This window comes from Buteo buteo, unplaced genomic scaffold, assembly GCF_964188355.1.
Source record: "Buteo buteo unplaced genomic scaffold, bButBut1.hap1.1 HAP1_SCAFFOLD_37, whole genome shotgun sequence".
In the NCBI taxonomy this organism is placed as follows: domain Eukaryota; kingdom Metazoa; phylum Chordata; class Aves; order Accipitriformes; family Accipitridae; genus Buteo; species Buteo buteo.
This window is the reverse complement of record NW_027439207.1, coordinates 882,501-895,000: the sequence shown is the minus strand read 5'-3', so window position 1 is coordinate 895,000 and position 12,500 is coordinate 882,501.

Below are 12,500 nucleotides of genomic sequence, written 5' to 3'. Positions count from 1 at the left end.
AACCGCCACCGGCTGCCGGTCTTTGCCCGCCCCACAGGCAACCGCTTGCCGTCGGGGAAAAAAAAGGCACCTGGACCCATGCCGCGCACGGGTGTTCGGGGCCTGGGGGAATGCCACAGAAGCGAGACAACCCCAGCCGCCTGCGTTCGACTTGCCAGCCACCAGGTACAGCCGCACTTTTCTTCCCGCTTCGCGGGCTCCAGCTTAAGGCCGGAGAAAACGCGATGAGGTGCCGCCACCTCTAACCCGGTACAGCGCTGCAGACCTTTCCACCGAGCCCTCCTGCAACCAGGCAAGCCGGGGCAGGCCGGACACCACAGGCCGCCCACGCGTGGCTCATGCCGGCAGAAACAGGACGAGGCGCTGCGGCCTCTCACCTGTGCCATCATCGGGCCCTCGGGGGCTGGGGGAAGCTGCGGCACGCACGAGAACCCCCAGCCGTCTGCATCCGGCTGCCAGCCACCGGGACCGGCTGCCGCTTGCACTCTGCCCAATTCGTGCATGGGCTCCAGCTTAAGGCCGGAGAAAACGCGATGAGGTGCCGCCACCTCTAACCCGGTACAGCGCTGCAGACCTTTCCACCGAGCCCTCCTGCAACCAGGCAAGCCGGGGCAGGCCGGACACCACAGGCCGCCCACGCGTGGCTCATGCCGGCAGAAACAGGACGAGGCGCTGCGGCCTCTCACCTGTGCCATCATCGGGCCCTCGGGGGCTGGGGGGAAGCTGCGGCACGCACGAGAACCCCCAGCCGTCTGCATCCGGCTGCCAGCCACCGGGACCGGCTGCCGCTTGCACTCTGCCCAATTCGTGCATGGGCTCCAGCTTAAGGCCGGAGAAAACGCGATGAGGTGCCGCCACCTCTAACCCGGTACAGCGCTGCAGACCTTTCCACCGAGCCCTCCTGCAACCAGGCAAGCCGGGGCAGGCCGGACACCACAGGCCGCCCACGCGTGGCTCATGCCGGCAAAAACAGGACGAGGCGCTGCGGCCTCTCACCTGTGCCATCATCGGGCCCTCGGGGGCTGGGGGGAAGCTGCGGCACGCACGAGAACCCCCAGCCGTCTGCATCCGGCTGCCAGCCACCGGGACCGGCTGCCGCTCTGCCCGCTCCAGCTTAAGGCCAGAGTCAAAGGACGAGGTGCCGCCACCTCGCCCGCCCATCACCAGGCCCTCAGGAGGCGGCGGCAGCCGCGGCGGGCTGGATGCTCACGGGCAGCTGCCCTCGCATATACCAGCGCTCCACCTTTGCCATCATCGGGCCCTCCGGGGCCGGGGGAAAGCCGAGGCAGGCTCGGCTCCACCCGGTCTTCCAGCGTTCGAGTGCCGGTGGCCGCCGCCGGCCACCGGGCTATGCCCTGCGGAATCCACCTTTGCACCTCTCGCACCACTCGGGTCAACAGCCACCGCCAGCCTGCCAGACCCTCGCAGGCGCCCGGCTGGCTTACTTGGAAAACACCGGGAGAGACCAACCGGCCGAACAGACAGAAAACGAGCCGAACCACCAGGCAAAACCACCACCACAACGGCCGCCCAGCGCTCCACTTCGCCGGCTGAGCCGTAAGCCTTGCAGCCGCTCACTAGCGCTGCTCCGTGCACGAGTCACCACTACCTCCTATAGTACGGGAGATCACGTCCCCGCCCCCGGCCGGCTCCAAGAGTGCCGTCCCTGCCCACCGGGGAGACCCGCCAATGACACCGACTTTTACGATGACGTAACTGGAGGCAGCGAAAAACAGCGACCCCTTGGCCAGCTCCGAGAAAGTGGCGGGGCTATCAGGTCTACCTCCCCGCCCCCGAAATGCGGCTAAGTCCCGCCGGAGCCGGGTAGACCTGGCGGCTCTTTTCACCGGCCGCTGCGGCAGCGACACCCCGCGTCCTCCGGGCGCCGCCGGCGGCCGCGCCGGCCTCCGGAGCCGGGTAGACCTGGCGGCCGCCCGCGGAGCCGGGTAGACCTGGCGGCCCTTTTCACCGGCCGCTGCGGCAGCGACACCCCGCGTCCTCCGGGCGCCGCCGGCGGCCGCGCCGGCCTCCGGAGCCGGGTAGACCTGGCGGCCGCCCGCGGAGCCGGGTAGACCTGGCGGCTCTTTTCACCGGCCGCTGCGGCAGCGACACCCCGCGTCCTCCGGGCGCCGCCGGCGGCCGCGCCGGCCTCCGGAGCCGGGTAGACCTGGCGGCCGCCCGCGGAGCCGGGTAGACCTGGCAGCCCTTTTCACCGGCCGCTGCGGCAGCGACACCCCGCGTCCTCCGGGCGCCGCCGGCGGCCGCGCCGGCCTCCGGAGCCGGGTAGACCTGGCGGCCGCCCGCGGAGCCGGGTAGACCTGGCGGCCCTTTTCACCGGCCGCTGCGGCAGCGACACCCCGCGTCCTCCGGGCGCCGCCGGCGGCCGCGCCGGCCTCCGGAGGCGGGTAGACCTGGCGGCCGCCCGCGGAGCCGGGTAGACCTGGCGGCCCTTTTCACCGGCCGCTGCGGCAGCGACACCCCGCGTCCTCCGGGCGCCGCCGGCGGCCGCGCCGGCCTCCGGAGCCGGGTAGACCTGGCGGCCGCCCGCGGAGCCGGGTAGACCTGGCAGCCGTTCGGTGCCCCTTGGGCGGGGGGGGGCGGGGGGGGCAGGTGCGCCTGTTTTTGGTTCGTTTTTTTCGTTTTTTTTTTTTTTTTTCTTTCTTTTGAGATTTTAGCAAATCTGATTAAAAGGGCCACCCTCTCCCGGTTCTCCCGGACGGCATTTCTTTCCCCCTCCCCTTCCCGAGTTTGAACCACTTCTACACCAAGGGAGCACGTTTAAACGTACTGTCTGATGCAAGAGTTATTTCACCTTTATTGATTCCGGCGGGAAATATTAATACAATATTAACGACAACCAGTTTTCAAAATAATTTTTGTTTCCTGACACACACACACCCCCCCCCCACCCTCGTCGTTCTCATGCACGTGCACGCACCTATTCCGAGCCGGTGGCTGCCAGGCACTTGCCAGCTTCACCACACCAGCCAGCCCCTCTGCTCCGCTGCTGCCCCCCCCCCCCCCCAACCATATTCTGTCGGCGGGGTCCGGGCAGAGGTGGCAGCCCCCGGCACAAACTGCCCGGCTCCCCGGCGCGAGTTCGCTGTTCACTGGGTGCCTTCAGGACTGGTAGCCCCTTGCCAGGTTCAGGTTCGGGTCCCGGCGCTGCTGGGTGCTCGCCGACTTTTGGTTTTGGTTTTTGCGGTCTTGGGCTTTTTTTGGGGGGTTGTTTTTAATTTTTCTCCCCCCCCCCCGCCTGGTTTTTTTTGGTGTTTTTTTGACGTTTTCCTTTTTTTAATAAAATAAATACTTTAAAATACATATCTGCGATCCTGCAGGCACTGCCACCCCCCCCCCCCCCGGTGACACACGCGCGCTCAGAGGCGCGCGCACACACACACACACACACACACACACACAGAACGCGACGCAGGCACACACAGCTACACGCACCCCTGCACGGGTGTGCTCCCCCTCCCTCCCCGCGCTGCAGTCCCGGACCTGCAGGCCAGTAGGTGCAGCCCCCCCCCCCCCCCCTCCCCCGGCCCCACCCGATCACAGACTTTCCGGCGCCCTGGAGACGGGGGGTTGGGGGGCGGGTGGCTGGGTGGGGTGGTCTGCAGCCCGGCAACGGGGCCCCCGGAAACTGTGGTGTTTCCCGCCACGGCAACGGTCTGCTGCTCAGTCGCGGCGGCAGCAGCGGCGGGGAAAGGAGGCTAGAAAAGAGGGGGGGCGAGAGCGGCTGGCGAGCAGGCGGGGAGCCTGGCGCAGAGGTAGGCTGGCGAGGGGGGACGGTGTGTCTTTTCGGAGAAGGCTTCTGTTTGGATCGGTTGGAGTTTTATTTTTTTTACTTCTCTCCCCCGTCCCCGTCCCCGTCCCCGTCCCCGTCCCCGTCCCCGTCCCCCCCCCCCCGGTCGTTTAGTTTTCCCCCCGCGGCGGGGGCGGGCAGGAGTGGAGCAGGGCGAGAGCGGCTGGCGAGCAGGCGGGGAGCCTGGCGCAGAGGCAGGCTGGCGAGGGGGGACGGTGTGTCTTTTCGGAGAAGGCTTCTGTTTGGATCGGTTGGAGTTTTATTTTTTTTACTTCTCTCCCCCGTCCCCGTCCCCGTCCCCGTCCCCCCCCCCCCGGTCGTTTAGTTTTCCCCCCGCGGCGGGGGCGGGCAGGAATGGAGCAGGGCGAGAGCGGCTGGCGAGCAGGCGGGGAGCCTGGCGCAGAGGCAGGCTGGCGAGGGGGGACGGTGTGTCTTTTCGGAGAAGGCTTCTGTTTGGATCGGTTGGAGTTTTATTTTTTTTACTTCTCTCCCCCGTCCCCGTCCCCGTCCCCGTCCCCCCCCCCCCCGGTCGTTTAGTTTTCCCCCCGCGGCGGGGGCGGGCAGGAGTGGAGCAGGGCGAGAGCGGCTGGCGAGCAGGCGGGGAGCCTGGCGCAGAGGCAGGCTGGCGAGGGGGGACGGTGTGTCTTTTCGGAGAAGGCTTCTGTTTGGATCGGTTGGAGTTTTATTTTTTTTACTTCTCTCCCCCGTCCCCGTCCCCGTCCCACCCCCCCGGTCGTTTAGTTTTCCCCCCGCGGCGGGGGCGGGCGGGAGTGGAGCAGGGCGAGTGCGTGGCTGGCTGAGAAAGAAAGGCGGGAGCGGGGCCACGGGTGCGGCAGGATAGGGACTCGGCAGCTGGGGTTTAGAGACGGCAGGGCACCGGGGGGGCTCCCCTCTCCCGCCCGGGCACGGAGCCGGCAGGGACGCCGCAGGGTCCTAAAGTCTCCCGCCTTCCACCACCGGGGGCGGCAAGCCTGGTGGCGGAAGGGGGGAGCAGGGGCAGCCAGGCTCGGCGCGAACTGCGTGGCGGGAGGGCGGGGGGGCGGTGTGTGTGTGCGTGCAGCGGCGGGCCCGGGGTGACGGGGGTGGGGGGTGTCGGCCCGGGGCCCTGTTTCGGGCGGGGGGGGGGGGGGCTGCGCGCGTGTGCGTTTTGAGCGCACGACTGTGAGCGGGGCAGCGGGTGGAGGGTTTGGGCTGGGGGGGGCCGGTTGCGGGGGGGGGGGTGCGCACGTGTGTAGCCCCGTGCGAGTGGGTGCGGTGGCGGGCGGGAGGTGTTTGGGGCGGGGACTCGAATGGGGGGGGGCAGTGCGTGCGTGCGCGTGCGTGTGTCTAAGGGCGGGTGAGCGGCTGCAGCAGCAGGCGGTGGGCGTTCGGGCCGGGGGCCTGTTTTGGCGGGGTGCGGGCGCGCACGCAGGTGGAAATGAGAAAGATTTGTAACGGTGTCGCTAACGCCGCTTTCTCTGTTACAGCCCGGGTGGTCGGCCGCTTCGACGTCCGGCCTGCGCCCGTGCCTGCCTACGGGCGATGCGCTCGGCTCCCGGTCGGACCCGTCCCTGGCAAAGCAGCAGCCGCGTGCCTCGGCCTGGGCAGAGACCTGGGGCTCCAGGGCCCCAGCCAGGGCTGCCGGAGAGGCGCGCCGCGCTTCCGACAGAGGGGCATCAGCGGCTCCGTCGCCGGCGGGATGCGTTCGAGCGGTGAGGAAGGTCCCAGCGGCCTTAGGCGGTGGCGGGGGGCGCGCTCCTTCGGCGACGGGGAGCGGGGGGGAAACGGCCCCGGGGCGGGCCGGTCAGCCGGCACGGCGGCCACGCGAGCTCGTCGTCTCCAAGGATGCTCGGCTAAGTCGGCCTCGGCCACAGGGACCGCTTGTCAGGCAGCCGACTGGCTTTCTTCAGAGGCCTGCGAGACCGCCGTCCCTCGGAGGCCAATGAACAGTTAATGCGCGATAACGCAGGGGCCGGAGAACGCTAACGTTAACCAAGAGCGTCGCAAGGTCCTAAAGGAGTGCCGCAATCAAACTTTAGGAGTCGGTAATTTATAATACTGGTGACTACTAATCGAGTCATATTCAATCCGTGACGATCCGCTGGTAGGTACGTACGTACGTATTCCTTCTCCGGCTATTAACGAAGGGATGCACACCTAGCGTGCGTGAACGAATGAGTTTTGTTATTTAAGGAACTGCCAGAAAGCGTATTACCGCGTAGCGCTAAATCAGTCGGTAGGTGACGCTCCATAAACGATACAATCCAGCATCGCTCGTCAACTGTTAATAACTTCAATCGATGACGATTCATAGCGTATCGATTCTTCTGTATTCGTTTAGGAGCGGATCCCACGCCAACGGTGCCACGCGGTACCCCGACGGCCACCGACTCGTACAGAGACGAGAGAGCAGCGTCGGCGCCTCTTCCCGAAGAAGTCGTTACCGATAAAGTACACCGACTGCGGGTAACGCTTTGCTCTCACGTTTTTGACGCGTGCCTGCCTGCCTGCCTGCCTGCGTGCGCGGTAAAAGACAAGCTGTCAGACACAATAAATTTTAAGAAAGTGGAATCGCGGAGCGGTCTTAATACACTAACCAGGACCGGCCCGTAGCGCGGCCAGGGAATGCAGGCCGACCCTGCAGCGTGGCCAGGTTTACCCGGAGACACAGGTAAGGAGGCCAGGACTACCCCGGAGCATCAGGTAGGGATACCGGGCTGACCCCCAGAGGGTCAGGTAGGGTGGCCGGGCCTACCCCGGAGCGCCTGTAGGGACCGCAGGTGTACCCCGGAGCACCGGTAGGGGTACCGGCACTACCCCGGAGCATGAGGTAGGGGCGCCAGGCCTACCCCGGAGCGTCGGGTAGGGATACCGGGCTGACCCCAGAGAGTCAGGTAGGGTGGCCGGGCCTACCCCGGAGCGCCTGTAGGGACCGCAGGTGTACCCCGGAGCACCGGTAGGGGTACCGGCACTACCCCGGAGGATGAGGTAGGGGCGCCAGGCCTACCCCGGAGCGTCGGGTAGGGATACCGGGCTGACCCCAGAGGGTCAGGTAGGGTGGCCGGGCCTACCCCGGAGCGCCTGTAGGGACCGCAGGTGTACCCCGGAGCACCGGTAGGGGTACCGGCACTACCCCGGAGGATGAGGTAGGGGCGCCAGGCCTACCCCGGAGCGTCGGGTAGGGACACCGGGCTGACCCCAGAGGGTCAGGTAGGGTGGCCGGGCCTACCCCGGAGCGCCTGTAGGGACCGCAGGTGTACCCCGGAGCACCGGTAGGGGTACCGGCACTACCCCGGAGGATGAGGTAGGGGCGCCAGGCCTACCCCGGAGCGTCGGGTAGGGATACCGGGCTGACCCCAGAGGGTCAGGTAGGGTGGCCGGGCCTACCCCGGAGCGCCTGTAGGGACCGCAGGTGTACCCCGGAGCACCGGCAGGGGTACCGGTACTACCCCGGAGGATGAGGTAGGGGCGCCAGGCCTACCCCGGAGCGTCGGGTAGGGATACCGGGCTGACCCCAGAGGGTCAGGTAGGGTGGCCGGGCCTACCCCGGAGCGCCTGTAGGGACCGCAGGTGTACCCCGGAGCACCGGCAGGGGTACCGGTACTACCCCGGAGGATGAGGTAGGGGCGCCAGGCCTACCCCGGAGCGTCGGGTAGGGATACCGGGCTGACCCCAGAGGGTCAGGTAGGGTGGCCGGGCCTACCCCGGAGCGCCTGTAGGGACCGCAGGTGTACCCCGGAGCACCGGTAGGGGTACCGGCACTACCCCGGAGGATGAGGTAGGGGCGCCAGGCCTACCCCGGAGCGTCGGGTAGGGACACCGGGCTGACCCCGGAGGGTCAGGTAGGGTGGCCGGGCCTACCCCGGAGCGCCTGTAGGGACCGCAGGTGTACCCCGGAGCACCGGCAGGGGTACCGGCACTACCCCAGAGGATGAGGTAGGGGCGCCAGGCCTACCCCGGAGCGTCGGGTAGGGATACCGGGCTGACCCCGGAGGGTCAGGTAGGGTGGCCGGGCCTACCCCGGAGCGCCTGTACGGACCGCAGGTGTACCCCGGAGCACCGGCAGGGGTACCGGCACTACCCCGGAGGATGAGGTAGGGGCGCCAGGCCTACCCCGGAGCGTCGGGTAGGGACACCGGGCTGACCCCAGAGGGTCAGGTAGGGTGGCCGGGCCTACCCCGGAGCGCCTGTAGGGACAGCAGGTGTACCCCGGAGCACCGGTAGGGGTACGGGTACTACCCCGGAGGATGAGGTAGGGGCGCCAGGCCTACCCCGGAGCGTCGGGTAGGGATACCGGGCTGACCCCAGAGGGTCAGGTAGGGTGGCCGGGCCTACCCCGGAGCGCCTGTAGGGACCGCAGGTGTACCCCGGAGCACCGGCAGGGGTACCGGTACTACCCCGGAGGATGAGGTAGGGGCGCCAGGCCTACCCCGGAGCGTCGGGTAGGGATACCGGGCTGACCCCAGAGGGTCAGGTAGGGTGGCCGGGCCTACCCCGGAGCGCCTGTAGGGACCGCAGGTGTACCCCGGAGCACCGGTAGGGGTACCGGCACTACCCCGGAGGATGAGGTAGGGGCGCCAGGCCTACCCCGGAGCGTCGGGTAGGGACACCGGGCTGACCCCGGAGGGTCAGGTAGGGTGGCCGGGCCTACCCCGGAGCGCCTGTAGGGACCGCAGGTGTACCCCGGAGCACCGGCAGGGGTACCGGCACTACCCCAGAGGATGAGGTAGGGGCGCCAGGCCTACCCCGGAGCGTCGGGTAGGGATACCGGGCTGACCCCGGAGGGTCAGGTAGGGTGGCCGGGCCTACCCCGGAGCGCCTGTACGGACCGCAGGTGTACCCCGGAGCACCGGCAGGGGTACCGGCACTACCCCGGAGGATGAGGTAGGGGCGCCAGGCCTACCCCGGAGCGTCGGGTAGGGACACCGGGCTGACCCCAGAGGGTCAGGTAGGGTGGCCGGGCCTACCCCGGAGCGCCTGTAGGGACAGCAGGTGTACCCCGGAGCACCGGTAGGGGTACGGGTACTACCCCGGAGGATGAGGTAGGGGCGCCAGGCCTACCCTGGAGCGTCGGGTAGGGACACCGGGCTGACCCCAGAGGGTCAGGTAGGGTGGCCGGGCCTACCCCGGAGCGCCTGTAGGGACAGCAGGTGTATCCCGGAGCACCGGTAGGGGTACGGGTACTACCCCGGAGGATGAGGTAGGGGCGTCAGGCCTACCCCGGAGTGTCGGGTAGGGATACCGGGCTGACCCCAGAGGGTCAGGTAGGGTGGCCGGGCCTACCCCGGAGCGCCTGTAGGGACAGCAGGTGTATCCCGGAGCACCGGTAGGGGTACCGGCACTACCCCGGAGGATGAGGTAGGGGCGTCAGGCCTACCCCGGAGCGTCGGGTAGGGATACCGGGCTGACCCCAGAGGGTCAGGTAGGGTGGCCGGGCCTACCCCGGAGCGCCTGTAGGGACCGCAGGTGTACCCCGGAGCACCGGTAGGGGTACCGGTACTACCCCGGAGGATGAGGAAGGGGCGCCAGGCCTACCCCGGAGCGTCGGGTAGGGACACCGGGCTGACCCCAGAGGGTCAGGTAGGGTGGCCGGGCCTACCCCGGAGCGCCTGTAGGGACCGCAGGTGTACCCCGGAGCACCGGTAGGGGTACCGGTACTACCCCGGAGCATGAGGTAGGGGCGCCAGGCCTACCCCGGAGCGTCGGGTAGGGATACCGGGCTGACCCCAGAGGGTCAGGTAGGGTGGCCGGGCCTACCCCGGAGCGCCTGCAGGGACAGCAGGTGTACCCCGGAGCACCGGCAGGGGTACCGGTACTACCCCGGAGCATGAGGTAGGGGCGCCAGGCGTACCCCGGAGCGCCTGTAGGGACAGCAGGTGTATCCCGGAGCACCGGTAGGGGTACGGGTACTACCCCGGAGGATGAGGTAGGGGCGTCAGGCCTACCCCGGAGTGTCGGGTAGGGATACCGGGCTGACCCCAGAGGGTCAGGTAGGGTGGCCGGGCCTACCCCGGAGCGCCTGTAGGGACAGCAGGTGTATCCCGGAGCACCGGTAGGGGTACCGGCACTACCCCGGAGGATGAGGTAGGGGCGTCAGGCCTACCCCGGAGCGTCGGGTAGGGATACCGGGCTGACCCCAGAGGGTCAGGTAGGGTGGCCGGGCCTACCCCGGAGCGCCTGTAGGGACCGCAGGTGTACCCCGGAGCACCGGTAGGGGTACCGGTACTACCCCGGAGGATGAGGAAGGGGCGCCAGGCCTACCCCGGAGCGTCGGGTAGGGACACCGGGCTGACCCCAGAGGGTCAGGTAGGGTGGCCGGGCCTACCCCGGAGCGCCTGTAGGGACCGCAGGTGTACCCCGGAGCACCGGTAGGGGTACCGGTACTACCCCGGAGCATGAGGTAGGGGCGCCAGGCCTACCCCGGAGCGTCGGGTAGGGATACCGGGCTGACCCCAGAGGGTCAGGTAGGGTGGCCGGGCCTACCCCGGAGCGCCTGCAGGGACAGCAGGTGTACCCCGGAGCACCGGCAGGGGTACCGGTACTACCCCGGAGCATGAGGTAGGGGCGCCAGGCGTACCCCGGAGCGTCGGGTAGGGACACCGGGCTGACCCCAGAGGGTCAGGTAGGGTGGCCGGGACTACCCCGGAGCGCCTGTAGGGACAGCAGGGGTATCCCGGAGCACCGGTAGGGGTACGGGTACTACCCCGGAGGATGAGGTAGGGGCGTCAGGCCTACCCCGGAGCGTCGGGTAGGGATACCGGGCTGACCCCAGAGGGTCAGGTAGGGTGGCCGGGCCTACCCTGGAGGGTCAGGATGGGGGGCCGGGATCCATCGCCGCGTGCCCGTAGGGACAGCAGGTAGAACTCCGGCGCATCACAAAGGGTTCCGCCACGGGCCCAAAGTACTGGTGGGGGAACGGGTTCTATCCCGGAACGTCGCCTGGGGACACCGGGCGTAAGGCGGAGGGTCGGGTACGAAGGCTGGGTCTAAACTCGCGCGCCCGTAGGGACAGCAGTTTTTCCCCCGGCGTACCGGGCGGGGGTACCGGTACTGCCCCGGAGTACTGACGGGGGTACACGGGTACTGCCCCGGAGTACCGGGCGGGGGTATACGGGTACTACCCCGGAGTACCGGGCGGGCTCACGGGTACTGCCCCGGAGTACCGGGCGGGGGTACCGGTACTGCCCCGGAGTACCGGGCGGGGGCATACGGGTACTGCCCCGGAGTACCGGGCGGGGGTATACGGGTACTACCCCGGAGTACCGGGCGGGGGCAGGGGTACTGCCCCGGAGTACCGGGCGGGGGTACCGGTACGACACCAGAGCGCTGGGAAGCAACGCCAGGCCTACCCCGGAGTATCAGGTAGGGATACCGGGCCTACCCTGGAGGGTCAGGATGGGGGGCCGGGATCTAACACCGCGCGCCCGTAGGGACAGCAGGCGGAACTCTGGCGCGTCACAAAGGGTTCCGCCACGGGCCCAGAGTACTGGTGGGGGAACGGGTTCTATCCCGGATCGTCGCCTAGGGAGACCGGGCCTAAGGAGGAGGGTCGGGTAGGAAGGGTGGGTCTAAACCCGCGCGCCCGTAGGGACATCAGGTGTACCCCGGAGTACCCCGGAGTACTGGGCGGGGGCATACGGGGACTGCCCCGGAGTACCGGGCGGGGGTATGCGGGTACTACCAAGGAGTACAGGTGGGGGTTACGGGTAGTACCCCGGAGTACCGGGCGGGGGCATACGGGTACTGCCCCGGAGTACCGGGCGGGGGTATACGGGTACTACCAAGGAGTACAGGTGGGGGTTACGGGTACTACCAAGGAGTACCGGGCGGGGGTATACGGGTACTACGAAGGAGTACAGGTGGGGGTTACGGGTAGTACCCCGGAGTACCGGGCGGGGGCATACGGGTACTGCCCCGGAGTACCGGGCGGGGGCATAGGGGTGCTGCCCCGGAGTACCGGGCGGGGGTATGCGGGTGCTGCCCCGGAGTACCGGGCGGGGCTATGCGGGTACTGCCCCGGAGTACCGGGAGGGGGTATACGGGTACTACACAGGAGTACAGGTGGGGGTTACGGGTAGTACCCCGGAGTACCGGGCGGGGGTACCGGTACTGCCCCGGAGTACCGGGCGGGGGTATGCGGGTACTGCCCCGGAGTACCGGGTGGAGGTATATGGGTACTTCCCCGGAGTACCGGGCGGGGGTATGCGGGTACTGCCCCGGAGTACCGGGCGGGGGTATACGGGTACTACCAAGGAGTACAGGTGGGGGTTACGGGTAGTACCCCGGAGTACCGGGCGGGGGTACCGGTACTGCCCCGGAGTACCGGGCGGGGGTATGCGGGTACTGCCCCGGAGTACCAGGCGGGGGTATGCGGGTACTGCCCCGGAGTACCGGGCGGGGGTATACGGGTACTACCAAGGAGTACAGGTGGGGGTTACGGGTAGTACCCCGGAGTACCGGGCGGGGGTACCGGTACTGCCCCGGAGTACCGGGCGGGGGTATGCGGGTACTGCCCCGGAGTACCGGGTGGAGGTATATGGGTACTTCCCCGGAGTACCGGGCGGGGGTACCGGTACTGCCCCGGAGTACCGGGCGGGGGCATACGGGTACTGCCCCGGAGTACCGGGCGGGGGTATACGGGTACTACCAAGGAGTACAGGTGGGGGTTACGGGTACTACCCCTGGCTGCCGGGTGGGGGTACTGGTACTACCC